At 43.1% G+C, this 17,188-nt stretch overlaps 1 protein-coding gene across 2 annotated transcripts in view; it reads right to left on the bottom strand.

Moving 5' to 3' along the window:
• LOC123343644 overlaps nucleotides 1-16,572 on the bottom strand; it is an 82,483-nt gene extending 65,911 nt beyond the window's left edge. For both annotated transcript variants that reach the window (XM_044978868.1, XR_006572300.1), the window contains exon 1: nucleotides 16,503-16,572. The gene's annotated coding sequence lies outside the window, so the exon portion shown is untranslated. The remainder of the gene's footprint in view (nucleotides 1-16,502) is intronic.
• Nucleotides 16,573-17,188: the final 616 nt, after the last annotated feature.

Here is a 17,188-nt window from a genome sequence, read left to right as displayed (position 1 = left end):
TTCAGATTATGGTGATTTGTCCCATATCTACTAAAAATACATTTACATCTGGAACTACATAGACTGTCAAGTGAGGTCACAATTATTCCTAAAACAACACATTCAGTTCAGATTTAAGTGATCTCAATTAATGTTGCAAAGTGCTTTGAAGAAAAAAGGTGCTGTATAATTGCAAAGTATTGTGATTATACTAAAAATCTAGACTCTTTGCTTTCTTCTGTGATAATAAGCAGCTCAAGCAGTATCCACTAGAACTTAGACTGTTTGAAGTGGTATCATTTCTAAAATACTATTTCAGCAGATTTAGGGCGTAAGTAAAGGAGAGGGAGGAGAGATTCAAAATGAAAGAGAAAATGTTATCACTCTCTCTAAAACTAAAGAATGCGTGAATTGAAATATTTAAATTAACTTTTTGAAATTTATAAGAAATTCAAAAGACCAGACTTAAAAGCCAGCGGTATCTGATAAATTGGATGCAGCTGACATTACCTTTTTAGATTTATAAAGGCATTTGAAAACTCAAGCTTTAGGGGATCAGAAGGGAAAAACAAAAATGGATCAAAAAGGATCGTCAGTAACAAAACAAGGACTTTACAGAATTAGTGAAGGCAGTCGCACACTGTTCCGTTTTTGAAAGCACTCCAAATTTTTTTAAATAGGATTAGGGTCATTCCTAATTGTTTCTAGAATAAAGGCTTGTGGTGTTTATTTGCTGGGTGCCGTCTTTTCTGAGTGATTAGCTTTACGAAGATTAGGTACCAGTAATTTCTGAAATACCACATGTAAGGTAATTAGCTCACAGCATGTTTCAGCTTGTGCTGCCCATGAGAGGAGTTTATTGGGTCTCTGCTGAGAGGAGGATTATAGGAGCTATCACAAACAGGGAAGCAGCAAGTTAAAAGAAAGTTAATTCTTCATCCCAAAGTGGATCTATGTTGTCTTAAAACATTTGGTAAACTAGTGTAGAGAAGCTCACTCTGTACCACTGCCTGTGGTAGAGATTTAAAAGAACAGTCTAGACTTATAAAAAGCGACAAAGAGTCCTGTGGCACCTTATAAACTAACAGAAGTATTGGAGCATAAGCTTTCGTGGGTGAATACCCACTTTGTCAGACGGATGTGGTAGAAATTTCCAGAGGCAGGTATAAATATGCAGGCAAGAATCAGGCTAGAGATAGTGAGGTTAGTTCAATCAGGGAGGATGAGGCCCTCTTCTAATAGTTGAGGTATGAACACCTAGAGAGGAGAAACTGCTTTTGTAGTTGGCTAGCCATTCACAGTCTTTGTTTAATCCTGAGCTGATGGTGTCAAATTTGCAAATGAACTGAAGTTCAGCAGTTTCTCTTTGGAGTCTGGTCCTGAAGTTTTTTTGCTGTAGGATGGCTACCTTTAAATCTACTATTGTGTGTCCAGGGAGATTGAAGTGTTCTGCTACAGGTTTTTGTATATTGCCATTCCTAATATCTGACTTGTGTCCATTTATCCTTTTACGTAGGGATTGTCCAGTTTGGCCGATGTACATAGCAGAGGGGCATTGCTGGCATATGATGGCGTATATTACATTGGTGGACGTGCAGGTGAATGAACTGGTGATGTTGTGGCTGATCTGGTTAGGTCCTGTGATGGTGTCGCTGGTGTAAATATGTGGGCAGAGTTGGCACTGAGGTTTGTTGCATTGTTTGGTTCCTGAGTTAGAGCTACTATGGTGCAGTGTGTGGTTGCTGATGAGAATATGCTTAAGGTTGGTGGGTTGTCTGTGGGAGAGGACTGGCCTGCCTCCCAAGGCCTGTGAAAGTGAGGGATCATTTTCCAGGATGGATTGTGGATCACTGATGATGCGTTGGCAGGGACGGCTCTAGCCATTTCGCCGCCCCAAGCACGGCGGCACGCCGCAGGGGGCGCTCTGCCGGTCGCTGGTCCCGCGGCTCCGGTGGACCTCCCACAGGTGTGCCTGCGGATGCTCCACCAGAGCCGCAGGACCAGCGGACCCTCCACAGGGACGCCTGCGAGAGGTCCACCAGAGCCGCGGGACCAGCGGACCCTCCGCAGGCACGCCTGCGGGAGGTCCACCAGAGCCGCCTGCTGCCCTCCCGGCAGAGCGCCCCCCACGGCATGCCGTCCCAAGCACGCGCTTGGTGTGCTGTGGCCTGGAGCCATCCCTGTGCGTTGGAGAGGTTTTAGCTGAGGACTGTAGGTGATGGCCAGTGGAGTTCTGTTGGTTTCTTTCTTGGGCTTGTCTTGCAGCAGGAGGCTTCTGGGTACACATCTGGCTCTGTTGATTTGTTTCCTTATTTCCTCGTGTGGGTATCATAATTTTGAGAATGTTTGGTGAAGATCTTGTAGGTGTTGGTCTCTGGCTGAGGGGTTGGAGCAAATGCGGTTATACCTCAGTGCTTGGCTGTAGACGATGGATCGTGTGGTGTGTCTGGGATGGAAGCTGGAGGCATGAAGGTAGGCATAGCAGTCAGTGGGTTTTTGGTATAGGGTGGTGTTAATGTGACTGTCACTTATTTGTACCGTGGTGTTTAGGAAGTGGACCGCCCATATACATTATTCCAGGCTGAGGTTGATGGTGGGGTGGAAGCTGTTGAAATCATGGTGGAATTCTTCCAGAGTCTCCTTCCCATGGGTCCAGATGATGAAGATGTCATCAATGTAGCGTAGGTAGTGAAGGGACGTGAGTGGAGGAGAGCTGAGGAAGCGTTGTTCCAGGTCAGCCATAAAAATGTTGGCATATTGTGGGGCCATGCAGATGGCCATAACAGTGCCACTGGTCTGGAAGTATATATTGTCACCAAATTTGAAATAATTGTGCATGAGGATAAAGTCACAGAGCTCAGCAATCAGTTGTACTGTGTCATCATCAGGGATACTGTTCCTGACAGCTTGTATTCCATCTGTGTGTGGGATGTTTGTGTTCAGAGCCTCCACATCCATGGTGGCTAGGATGGTGTTTTCTGGAAGGTCACCAATGCACTGTAGTTTTCCTCAGGAAATCAGTGGTGTCACGGAGATAGCTGGGAGTGCTGGTGCCATAGGGTCTGAGTAGAGAGTCCACATATCTGGACAGTCCTTCAGTGAGAGTGCCAATGCAAGAGTATAGACTTGGTTATAATTTGTTTCTATTTTTGTTCTGCTAATAAAAAGTTTGTGGTGCCTCAAGTTTCAGAGAGCTTTTCAATGATGGCACTTGGACTCAGTATTAATGCAATCATATAGACATCTATTCTGAGTTGCTTTCTACACAGGACTAACCACAATCCCAATCCAGCAAACACTTACGTGCATGCTTAACCTCTCATAATGGGTCCACTAATGAAGCATATGCATTAGTGTCTGTGGGAATAAGCTTTTGAAGTCCTGTACCAGAATACACAACCTGGGTTGGATCATATGGGATGGTGATCTCATTTGGCTGCTTCACAGTCGTTCTCATTATGGTTAAAAGACTTTTCCATCTTATTACACTACCTTTTAGAGAAAGCCCTTTCCATAAATTTCATCTGTTTTATTATAAGCAAGATTTTTTTTGCCTCTACTTACATGAAAACCCCTCACCACAGTACATGTCAATATACAACGACTCAGTTAATGGGTAGGTGGGAATATATGTTAATGCAAAAGCTAATGAGTATCAAACAAATTACCTGGTAGGATTAGGAAGGACTGAAACAACATTTTAAAAATATGATTACTAAAAGACAATCAACATATTTAAATATAAGGTGTGGAATAAAATGGAGAATGTTGAAACTTCTCCATAGAAAGATGCTATGTAATTTAAACCTACTTTATAAAGGGTTTAGACAAGAATATTGTGGTTGCCTTAGGCTATAACCAGCTGCAAAGCTTCAGGGCTGCTATAAATAAGGTTTGTTAAAGTTCTTGGATGGAAAGATAAAACAAATAGAAAGTTTAATCTAGGAAGAAATAGTGTTGAAACATTATAATTATTGAGACCAGTTTTTAATATTGTATTAATTTTAATGACCTCATTTATCAAAAGTCTTATGAAGAGGATGACTAAACCCTAAATGGGGAGAGTTTAATGTATTCTGCCTAAAACAACAAAGGATTTCAGGGATTCATGGCTCATGTTTATAACCCGACACACGAAGTAATCTGACTCATAATTCTCTGCTCTGTAACATTGAAAATCAGGGATGATGCTAAAAATGTCAACCTATGCTAGGAAAAGCAGAAGTACTAATAAAGCTTGAGTTAACTCTTTAAAGGAGTTTTAAAGATGTCTCATTGGCACTCTAAATCAAAATTTGACCTCTTTTGTTTCCTATTTCCCATTTTAATATAGGATATCACTAAATTAAATAGAAAACCATATAAAATGAAAAATCAGCAACTCCAGAGATACGAGAAATAACAGAAAATTATGAGCAGAATATTAATAGTCTTCATAAAATAAAGATGGGAAGCAAAAGCAGAAGACTAAATTATGCTCTCAGTTACACCTGTGCAACCCTGTTGACTTAATTGGGGTTGTACAGAAATAACTGACAAGAAAATTTGGCCCATATATTTTATTAAAAAAACAAAACAATGATTTATGTTAAATGGGGCAATCTGTGTATTTCATACAGTAGTTGTATTTAAAATGTTCATTCTCAGTGATATTACAGGTTTCAGAAATATTCTGTATGCTAAAAATCGGGAATAATGCTAGAACCTCTAATATCACTACAAATATGTGATATTCAAAACTAAATGATATTTTAAGAATATCCATATAAGTTTGAAATCTATTGAAGGGAAGGAGTTGCTGTGAAAGGCAACACGGAAATTTTCTGAAAGGGCATAATGTAATGTACTTTACATTAGCAGTATCCATCAAGAATGATATAAACATCATAACTAAGACCTTGGGCTTTCCTCTTCAAATGATGGGTAAAATGCTTCTTTTCCAATTCATACTGGGGCTGTTTTATCTAAATACAGAGCTCAACAGTATATTCTGTATCTAGTCCACATGCAAAAATTCATTCTGGTATCAATGGAATCTCCACATGTGGAGCAAGGGAAGAATGGGCATTGCCAATAAGATAGCTACAGTTTGAAATGAAGAGAATTTTGCCCTATTCTTGAGGAGAATATGTATCCTGAAGTAAAATCAATTTATTTATTACACTTTTTTTGTTAACAATGTTCCTTTAAGTTGAGGCACATTTTTCATATAAATCTCATTTCTCCTTTCCTTGTGTTGATGGCCATTGGAAACGCATTTTATGAAGTGGATTGGGAGATTCCATTTCAAATCTTACATACCTTTAATATGGGCATGGGATCTGTCTATTGATTGACCATTTTATAGCCTAATCCTACAACATCAGGTATGACAGTGTGTACTGGGACCAGTTCGCTTTGTCTAAGGAAACAGAGAGCATTGTCCTCCGTCCCCTTTCCTATTAGGTTTAATTCTGGAGCCATCTGCAAAAGAGGTGTGAATGGTTTAAATAAATGGAAAATAAACATTTTTTTTTATGGTTGTATGCTTCTGATGACATTTTGCTGCACTTAACACCTTAGCTCAGGGGTCGGCAACCTATGGCACGTGAACAGATTTTTAATGGCATGCTGCTACCTGCCAGGGTCCCGGGCCCACTCAGCCCACCCCCAGGACAGGAGGCAGAAGCTTGGTCTTGCCAGCAGCCAAGCTCCCCCATCCCCCGCTTCTTCCCCCAGCGTGGTACTTTCCTGCTCCTTCCCCTCCCACTCCCTCTCCCTGCTGCCGATCAGCTGATCGCCCTTGCAAGGGGAAGGGGAAGGGGGAGGGGGAGGGGAAGGGGGAGTGGACCCAAAGCGTGCTTACTGTTCTGCGGAGGAGGCAGAGAAGAGGTGGGGATGGGTCATATCCCCTCCAGTCCCCTGCTGTGAGCACCCCAGCCCTCTGCCCTGACCCCTGAAGCCCCCCACACACACACCCAGCCCCCCATCCTGACCCTTCACCTGCCTACATAACCAGCCCCCGCCACACCCCCTGCCCTGACTCTTGCACCCCACACATCCCCACCCCCACCCTGAGCACTAAATGGGAGCTCCTGCACACACATCCCCACACACACACATTCCCACCTGCACCCCCGATCTAAGGGACTTGGCTGAAGCCACAGAGGAAATCAGTATCAAAACTTGGATGTAACATTCAGAAGATAAATCATTATCTCATTGAAGTCAGTAGCCAAACTCCCATTGATTTCAACAGGACCAGGATTTCACCCCTGGAGTTCCCAGCTCTGAATCTCCTGTAACACTAAATCTTTATCTAGTGCCTTGCAATGTTAGTAAAAGTAAATAAATGAAGTTGTCTATTTTGTTAGTGCTTTTTTACTCTAAGAAGTGATTGTGATGTTGCCTCAACAGTGAGAATGTAAACAATGTCCCAGCAAATGCAATTCATCATAGTGTCGCCATCTTAGACTGATCAAAATAGCACATATACTAAAGATTTATTTGGTGATTAGAGTAAATTAAAAAACAAACAAACCAATGTGAAGTAAAATGGAGAGTGCATCTATGTCCCTTTTTCCTTTGAGTGTACAGGGACCCAATATTAACAAACAATGAGAAGGCTGTAAAAGGCAGGCAATTTCACAGAGCATCCTTTTGCTCTCACATTATGAGGGTGGGTATGGTCAGTCTTCACCAATTCTTTCTAACGTTGAACACCTCCATCAAGTTCCCTATACCTTTTTTATTCACAGTCTTCTAAACTTTACAGTCTCTCATATCGAATGTTAACACTGCCACTCTACTAGCCATTCTGTAGATCGTCTTGACGCCTTTCCTGTGTTGAGGCCGCCAGAACCGAACATGGCGCTCCAGCTAAATGTTTCATGGTGGGATATAAACATATATTCTATAACGTTGTATATCACCTCACAGCAAAAATGAAACAGCAAGTAGAAGGGCATTTTGATTCAGGGGTTATGCTGCCTCCTCTCCCCCCATGGGCTTTTTTGGAGGCTTAGTGTAATCTACTGTACAAAATGAAAAAGCAAACAGTGTGGTTTTGGTTTTTTGGCTTTATTTTTAAATTATTGCACTGGATTGTGAAATTAAACTCAGCAGGAAAGGAAGATCCTGTACAGATTTCCAAAGGTATTGCATGCTCTGGTTAATTGTGCCAGCCTGGAGTGGCTGATTAGCATAATTAATCTAAACCTCTGATTACCCAAAGGACGGAGATGTTCCTGGATGCACAGGTGAGATATAGGGGATGACTCTCTCAGGGGCAAATATACCATAGCTAATAGTAAAGAATTCAGAGGCTTGTTGTGTTTTTGATTTTTTAAAAAGGGATAGGAATGGAGTTAAGATAGTGTAGGGAGAGCCAGTTTTAGCCCAGTAGAGTGTAAGATAGGAAGACTGCTTGGTGATAGAGTCTGGGCTGTAGGAGGAATGACACTAATAAGATAAGAGAATCAATTATAACTATTTATTGGCCCAAGAACCCTGTTGTACGTCAAAGCTAGTACCAGAGACCCTGGAGAGTGAGCCCAGGAGGAAGCCGAACAAATAAAATGATAGTATTGTTTAATATTATTGCTAATCATTTGTTTTATAGTAGCACTAGATTATTAGATACCAAGGCAAGAAGCATAAAATCATAGAATTGCAAGACTGAAAGGGATCTCAAGAGGTCATCTAGTCCAGTCCCCTGCATTCATGACAAGATTAAACATTATCTAGACCAGTGGTCTCCAACCTTTTTACACCCAAGATAACTTTTTGAATTTAAGGGCAACCCAGGATCTACCCCGCCGCACTCACTCCATCCCCCCTCTCTCTGTCACTTGCTCCTCCCATCCCTCACTCCCTTTCACTGGGCTGGGGCATGGGGTTGGGGTTCAGGAGTGGGTGCAGGCTCTGGGGACAAGGGGTTTGCAATGTGGGAGGGGGTTCTGGGCTGAAGGTTCTTGGAGGGAGTCGGGGTGCAGGAGGGGGCTCTGGGCTAGAGCAGAGTGTTGGGGTGCAGGAGAGGGTATGGGGTGCTGGCTCTGGGAGGGGGCTCGAGGCTGGGGGTTGGGGTGCAGCTTCCCACCGGGAGGCACTTACTTTGGGCAGCTCCCAGTCGGCTGTGCAATGAGGCTAAGGCAAGCTCCCTGCCTGTCCCAGCCCCACACCACTCCTGGAAGGAGCCAACATGCCCCTGTGACTCCTGGGGAGGGGCTGGAGGGCACGTGGCTCTCCGCACTGCCCCTCTCTGACAGCACCGCTCCCTCAGCTCCCATTGACCACAGTTATTCACATGCTAAGAAAGTTGTAATGTGATTTTTCTGAAGCGTGAAGAAAAACACATATCTTGGCTTTGATGTCAGAGCCATGAAATATTCCTTTTTTTGGTGGCTGGCAGTGGGACGTTTGCTCTGTTTATTGGGGCATATACATGTGTGGAAAGACCAGTCATATTACAATTAGATTCTAACTTCTTTTCCATTAGAGAAGAATGTATTCTTATTGTAATATACACTATGAGCTGGTCTGTACTAAAAGATTAGATCAAGCCAACTATGTCGCTGGGGGCGTGAAATATCCACATCTCTGAGCACATAATTAAGCTGACTTAAGTGCCTGTGTAGACAACACTAGATTGATGAAAGAATTCTTCTGTTGGCCTAGCTACTGCCTCTCTGGGAGATGGATTTACTACAGTGACAGGAAAATCCTTCCCTGTCGCTGTAGTAAGGGAATGAGTAAGGGAATTAAGTCGACCTAACTTATGTCGGCATACAGGCACCACAGTAATTACATTACTTGTGCATGTCTAGACTCTTTCCTCCTTGTGTCGGCGGTGCATGTTCTCAGCAGGAGCGCTTGTATCAATTGTTCTGTCATGGTGGGGCATTGTAGGATGGCTTTTGTAAGCCAGTAACAGTCAACATAAGAAATACATTGTCTACGCTGTGTCAACCTAACTACTTCAACATTGACTCTATGCCTCTTGTGGAGGTGGAGTTATTAAATTGGTGAAGCGGGGCAGTTACGTCAGCAGGAGCAAAAATTTAATGTAGACATTTACATATATAGGTTGACATAAGTTGTCTTATGTCGACCTAACTCTGTAGTAGCAGCAAAGAGTCCTGTGGCACCTTATAGACTAACAGATGTATTGGAGTATGAGCTTTCGTGGGTGAATACCCACTTCGTCGGATGCATGTACCCACTTCATCAGTGTAGACCAGGCCTAAGTTTGTACACTGAAATGCTGCAGCTGTGCTGCTGTAGAGTTTGAAGTGTAGTCATAGCCTATACATTCCATACATTCTGCCCACCAGTGATATAGCAACTCAGAATATTCTCCTCAGAAGCATTCATTGCATTTTAAAGTGAATCAGTCACCAGTATCCACAGCTATTACAGTCACTGATTCAATAAAGCAGCTTGCTATATTTTTCACTGTCAGCTCTCTAGCATTGAGCAGTTTACTTTGTTTAATTTAACCATAGATCCATTTTCTATGTTTAAGAATAAAGCCGTCAAGATGCTCGCATCAATTTATACTAGCACTAGAAAAGGTTCAGAGAAGGGCAACTAAAATGATTAGGGGTTTGGAATGGGTCCCAAATGAGGAGAGATTACAGAGGCTAGGACTTTTCAGCTTGGAAAAGAGGAGACTAAGGGGGGATATGATAGAGGTATATAAAATCATGAGCGATGTAGAGAAAGTAGATAAGAAAAAAGTTATTTACTTATTCCCATAATACAAGAACTGGAGGTCACCAAATGAAATTAATAGGCAGCAGGTTTAAAACAAATATAAGGAAGTTGTTCTTCACACAGCGCACAGTCAACTTGTGAAACACCTTACCTGAGGAGGTTGTCAAGGCTAGGACTATAACAGCATTTAAAAGAGAACTGGATAAATTCATGGAGGTTAAGTCCATTAATGGCTATTAGCCAGGATGGGGTAAGGAATGGTGTCCCTAGACTCTGTTTGTCAAAGGCTGGAGATGGATGGCAGGAGAAAGAGAGATCACTTGACCATTACCTGTTAGGTTCACTCCTCTGGGGCACCTGGCATTGGCCGCTGTCAGTAGACAGGATACTGGGCTAGATGGACCTTTGATCTGACCCAGTATGGCCGTTCTTATGTAATTTATAACAACTCTACAAATTAAGACAAGAAACAGTCCTGCATGTTAAGACGGTGATTAACTCTTATTCAGCAAACTGAGGTTATACAACATGTCTAATACTATCTGAAATGGTTCCAAACTGCCATATTTGGGTTCAGGTTCCAGCATCTCCAAAGTTCAAAGTTGTTTGAGCCACACACATCTCTAAGCAACACAAGTACTTCTCCTGTGCTTTCACTCATTCATACCTTACTTTGTTATTTTCTGCATGGCCAACTACTCACTGAGAACTAGACTGTGCTTCAGTTTGTGTGCAGAACGCCCATTGACATGGGTGAGGACTGACTCAAGGGAATGCTACCCATGGACACAATATTCAATACACCCCATAGCACTAGAGATTTCACCTATTGTGCATTTGCTCTCAGGTTATACTTACATACACTTTCTGGGCTAAACCTGTCTTCCTGCAACAAAGCCTTAGTAACTGAGCAGTGCACAGGTGAAAGCCACAAGGGTATGATGCAGAAATTCCCCCCCACATACCCTGCAGAGCAGTAGCTCCAGCAGGTGTTGTAACCACTACTAAGAAATAATAACTGGCAATTGTGTAATTATGGAACACCTGTCACGCCCATTAACCCCCACTCCACATGTGCTGGGACACCAGAGAGTCCTGCAGAACATACTTCTGTGGCACTCAGGGAATGAGGTCCTTTGTGTAGAGCTCCAAGCATTCTGAACTCTCCCCTTTCCCCAACAGTGACACCAGATTGACCATCAGGACTCTCTGGAGCAGCAAAGAAGGGGTGTCAGGCTTAAGTCCTATACTAAACATTAGGTATTTATGAGCAGAAAAGGCTGGGTGTCCATTGGCTAGTAAAAACCAAACAACAAAAAAGTACCAAATCCCTTATGGTACCTATAAAATGACATAACTGCATGTGTTTCTATGTCTAATAGCCGCATTCACCAAATATAAAACAAAATCCCTCCACACTTAGAAAGGTTATTACTACCTAAAGAAAAGTAAACACTGTGTTCAGCACAGCATATTACATAAAGTTCCTGTCACAATCCATAACACCCTAGGTGCCCAAGCTCAAAAGCTGTATGAATGTTGTCAGTTGTGTGCACTTGTGGCATTTGTCTCTATGGTGGATTAACAAGGTGAGCCTTCAGGGAATGTGTGTATTATAAGGGAGACCATTCCGAGCCTAAGAAGCAGCAAGAATGAAGTGGATTCCAGCTTAAAATATGAATACTTCTACCAATCTTGTAAAGTCCACTATGACATACAGTAATTAATTTTGCAAGGTGCATGTGAATACATACAGCCTGAATCAAGCCTTCTTGATTAAACAGACGTTCTCTATTAAAACTCGTCGGCCCTAGTCACTATGAAAAGTCTTTCCATGACTTTTCAACTCTAAAGCAGCCAAACTTGCATACACTCTGTGGCTGAAAAAACAAACAAACAAAACAAAACAACCCCAGGAGGACCAAGAATCCCTGTCAAGGAGAATAGCTTGCTTTTTTTTTTCTTTTCTCTTTCTCATTGATGTAGCCAAAGGATCACACATCAGGATATAAATGAAATGATAAATGCTGTTTGAGAGCTTCAATTACAGTCAGATGTACAGATGTTCTGAAGTGAGCAAAATATTAATCTTTTCTAGTAGCAAACCTTTCAAAGCATGATGTGTAATAACTGACCAGTGGACCAGGCAATAGATTAAATTCACAGTAAGGAACATGGTATTAAGTTTCGACAGCATAAAGTGGGGTGTTCCATAAGAGAGCTTACTAATTAAATGACTATACTTAAATAACTGAAATAATGCTCTATATTAAAGTCATTTTCCTAAAGACTTCAAAAAGCAGTAAATTAATATCAGTGGACCACTCTATTCAGGTTGTAGAGCTGTCCTTGTACCAAATTAATTGGCATCTGTTTCTGCTTACCTGCTCCTTCTGCTGGGAGCGCCAATATACATGAGCAGAAAGAAGGAACTAAAGAAGTTAGTTGAATGCTTTTTCGTAAGGAAAAAATTTAATTAGGTTAAAACATTTCCTTGATTTTATGCTTCTCCGATGCATTATGTTCTCCAGATTTGCAAACTAGCATGTCACCAGAGTCAACACTAGCCCAGACCATTTGTATGTTCAAGATTTTTTCTCATTCTTTATCCTCTCCCCCTCAAAAAATCACTACTTAAATTTCAGTTGCTCTCAGATACTAAATACATTTCAGAGGAAAAAACATGTACATTAGCAAGACTGATATTTTTTCATGCTGAATGCTTCCATACAGTATCTCCTCTCAAAGCCCTTTCATGGTGACCTTTTGCTCCAGCATGTCACTTTCTTGAACAATGAAATTAAGATTGCCTTTAATTGCATGCCAGCAGCTAAACGACAATGTTTAAAAAATTAGTCTGTCATAAGATAGGGCAGTAGAAAAGTGGATGCTATGGTAAAAATAATTGCAAGCTATCTGCATATATAAGGTGACCCTTATTTTAAAGTTGCTTATTTTAAGAAACATCTCCTATGGCTCAGTGTGCCATAAAAGTCAATATGGGACACGTCCCATATTTCATCAATGATGATTGAAAGGATAATCACAGATACAAATGTATGATTTTGTACCATGAATAAAACATTGCTGTCTCTCATATGGTTTATCTTGCCTTTATTACGTTGGTCATTCTATATAAACAGTACAACTTCTGAAAATATATAGCATGGACATATCTATGTATATTGGACCATTTAGTAAATTTTACAATACATAATATTAAGTGCAGTTACTATCATTAAAAAAAACACAATGGATTCATCTTTCCCATATGGTAAATATTTCTTTCCAATTGAATTTATTATAACATGTTTTTTCATCAAATTAAGTAATATAGCTCATCAATAAAAGAAACCACAGTTATAACAAAGTAGTATATACTCAGAAGGATATTTTTTTTTAAAACTGACCCACTTGTCAGCACAGGTAATATTTTAATGAACACCTAACTTTACGACTCCACTAGCTGTTCTATATTTAACTTTAAACGCAAAAGAGCATAATTCACAATCATATAATAAAAATGTAAGATGAAAGTGACAGAGTTTGCCTGATTGTACTCTTTCTTTAACACTCTTTGCATCTGATTCAGTAGGTTTTAACTGAGCTTCAGTCACAAAGCAGAGGAGTTTATTTATTTTATGAGAAACAAGAAAGTACAAAAGGATTCTATAAAAAAGAGACCTTTCCTCATTCTTGAGTTTGGCCAAGTCTTGATTTAAATCTACCAAACTTTCAGACACCCCTTTCATCTCAACTCCATTCTAAAGAGCCTGAGGTTTGTTTTGACAGGACTGTTTTTTTTTTAACTACTTCAAATAAATTTGAAAGACTTCATAAACTGCTAGAGAACTGCTGGGAACATAGGGTCTGAGTAGAGAACAGGACAACAGGACTCCACTGACCATCACATACAGTCCCCAGCTCAAACCCCTCCAACGCATCATCAGGGATCTACAACCCATCCTGGACAATGATCCCACAGTTTCACAGGCCTTGGGTGGCAGGCCAGTCCTCGCCCACAGACAACCTGCCAACCTGAAGCATATTCTCACCAGCAACTGCACACCGCACCATAGTAACTCTAGCTCAGGAACCAACCCATGCAACAAACCTCGATGCCAACTCTGCCCACATATCTACACCAGCAACACCATCACAGGACCTAACCAGATCAGCCACACCATCACCTGTTCATTCACCTGCACGTCCACCAATGTAATATATGCCATCATATGCCAGCAATGCCCCTCTGCTATGTACATCGGCCAAACTGGACAGTCTCTAAGGAAAAGGATAAATGGACACAAATCAGACATTAGGAATGGCAATATACAAAAACCTGTAGGAGAACACTTCAGCCTCCCTGGCCACACAATAGCAGATTTTAAGGTGGCCATCCTACAGCAAGAAAACTTTAGGACCAGACTTCAAAGAGAAACTGCTGAGCTCCAGTTCATCTGCAAATTTAACACCATCAGCTCAGGACTAAACAAAGACTGTGAATGGCTTGCCAATTACAAAACCAGTTTCTCCTCCCTTGGTTTTCACACCTCAGCTGCTGGAACAGGGCCTCATCCTCCCTGATTGATCTAACCTCGTTATCTCTAGCTTGCTTCTTGCTTGCTTATATATACACCTGCCCCTGGAAATTTCCACTGCTTGCATCCGAAGAAGTGGGTATTAGGGTGACCAGACGTCCTGATTTTATCGGGACTGTCCCGATATTTGCTTGTTTGTCCCGCGTCCCGACCAATGTTAGGTCGGGACACTGGACAAACAAGCAAAGGCTCCGGAGCCCGAAGGGCTCGCGCCCTCCCCTGCCCCGACTCCGCCCCCTCCTTCCCCCATTGGATCCTTCCCCAAATCCTCGCCCCCATCCCCGCCCCCTCACTGCCCCATTGTCTCCCTCCCCAAATCCCCGCCTCTTTCCAAGCATGCCATGCCCAGGAGACTCAGGGGAGTGCGGGGCCGGGGTGAGTGTGAGTCTGGCCTGGCCCCGAGCAGGCAGGACTCGGGCGCGGTACCTGGAGGGAGAGTAGGGGGGCGGCCCGTGGGGCTAGGTGGCGGCTGTTCTCCCCACCTGGGCAGGGGACTCGGGAGCTCCCACTGCTGCGGGGGGAGGAAGTGGCCAAGCACGTGGCGCTCGGCGGCTGCGGCTTTGGTGCCCGGGCCCGCTGCGGGGCAGCGCGCACACTGCGCTCAGCCCCTGGCCAGTCGCATCTGGGCTGGCTGCCCAGCTGGTGCAATCCCGTGGCGGAGGCATCGGCAGCCCAGTCCCGTTCGTTCCCCTGCAGGACCCGAGCGGGATGCGGGGGGCTGGGGCCTGCTGCCCCCACTCTGAGGCCGCCCGCAGGATTGCGCCAGCTGGGCAGCCAGCCCAGACGCGAGTGGCCAGGGGCTGGGTATGCGCAGCATGCGCGCTGGGTCCCCGCAGCAGGCCCGGGCTCAGGGGGTTCGTGGGCGCCAGAGCCGCAGCTGCCGAGCTTGGCCAGCGGCCGCTTCCTCCCCCCGCGGCAGTGGGAGCTGCAGCAGCGGCTGCTCCCGAGTCCTGCTGCCCAGGTGGGGAGAACAGCCGCTGCCTGGCCCTGCAGGCCACCCCGTACTCTCCCTCCAGATACCGCGCCTGAGTCCTGCCTGCTCGGGGCCAGGCTGGACTCACACTCACCCCAGCCCCGTGCTCCCCTGAGTCTCCCGGGCCTCCCTCCAGCGCTTGCGGAGGGAGGAGGAATCGGGGGTGGGGGATTTTTTTTTTTTTTTGCTCTGCCGCCATTTTTTCCCCCTCTGCCCCCGCCCCGCCCCCCCGCGTCCCGATATTTGACCTGGGTGATCTGGTCACCCTAGTGGGTATTCACCCACGAAAGCTCATGCTGCAAAACGTCTGTTAGTCTATAAGGTGCCACAGGATTCTTTGTTGCTTCTACAGAACCAGACTAACACGGCTACCCCTTTGATACTTGGAAAAAAAAAAAAAAGTTCAGTATGTTGTTCAGGATTCAATAAAGGCAAAAAAAAAGTAATTGTCAATGCAAACGTGCTGCCTGCTAACTTGGAAAACTGCATACAATGTTAATAATGAATCATGTTCTTAGTCTCATATGTTTTTGTGGAAGCCTTCATGAAGAGTTGACTGAACTGGATTATCAATTTCTATGTGCATGCGGTCACACAGTTTTTTCCTAAATGCTAAGTGCTGACAAGTGCAATGAGATGATTTAGTTTACAGTGCTCATCAAACGAGTGCAAATTTGTTCATCTTCTTCCTGCTCCATTTTACAGACTAATTCTCAGTAACTGGGAAACCTTCAGAGACCTTGTCAAACTAGGGGCAGCCAATCACTGAAAGAAGTGAATTTACCTTCCTTCCTTCTCCCCGCTGCTCCACATACATTGCATTTTAAAGCATAAAACAAAGGAGAGGCAGTTCGGAGTTAGAACTCTGAAGAATCATTGTTAAGGTGCGACGTTTAGAAGAGCATGTGTAATACAGATGAGTCTCCACTAAAGAAACAAAAAGGAACTTAAATATTTGGTCTATTTGCCCAATTCATATATTCTTTTCATACCAGTAAGTTACCTGGATATATGAGCTAATCTATCTGGTTATTCCATAGTGTATATTCTTTACTTAGGATGATGATGTAAGACCAAAAGACCCCATTTTAAACAGGCTGATCTTTATAGCTTGGCATTTCCTCCTTTCTGAGGGAGAAAAACAAACCTTTGAATAGACAAGGTGGGTGAGGTAATACCTTTCATTGGACCAGCTTCTGTTGATGAGACTAGCTTTCAAGCTTACACATAGCTCTTCTTCAGGTCCCCTCACTCACCTTTTCTCTCCAATATCCTGAGATCAACATGGCTACCTCAACACCGCATACAAACCTTTGAGTAGCGAGCCTTGGTAAGTGTGATTCTAATAAGTGGGATGAGAATTCTATTCATCTTGAATTGTATTGTTGCATCAGTCTGCTATGTATAGGTGTCCTTTTTATTACTATCTCTGGGAGTGCTGATATGGATACATATCAATACCTAGAAGTCCAGGAAACAGGAAAAATTAACAATGAGATTTCATCACTAGGATGGTGAGGTAGACTTTGTTCATCACTTGTGTGGTAAACAGTGTCAGTCAAACAATATTTCAAAATGTGGGGCATTTAAGGAAAGCAAGCCGCTCTGTCTCTTCTTTCACCCACCTTCTCTGCACGTACCCTTACCTCCAATATCCGCTTTTAAAGGCATTTGTGGCAATAGCTTTGGAAAGGAGTCCAATCCAGCTGTATGCACCAGATAACAAGATGCTTGTTGTGCCCCTTTTGAATGCCTCTAAGTTTGAGAAGACTTAAATGAGCCATTTCTTCCCATCATTAAACATGGGAGCATTGGGGATATGGATACAGAGAAGAAATCAAAGACGACTAAGGGGAAGGAAATAAATACAAATGCAGATAAAGAAAAAAGTGTTTATTTCAAATAAAAAACTGTCTTCAAAATTCACTTTCTCCTTTAAAGA

Source organism: Mauremys mutica, chromosome 11 (assembly GCF_020497125.1).
Source record: "Mauremys mutica isolate MM-2020 ecotype Southern chromosome 11, ASM2049712v1, whole genome shotgun sequence".
In the NCBI taxonomy this organism is placed as follows: Eukaryota; Metazoa; Chordata; order Testudines; family Geoemydidae; genus Mauremys; species Mauremys mutica.
Note: the sequence above shows the minus strand (reverse complement) of the source record. Positions and strands in the feature narration are given on the sequence as shown.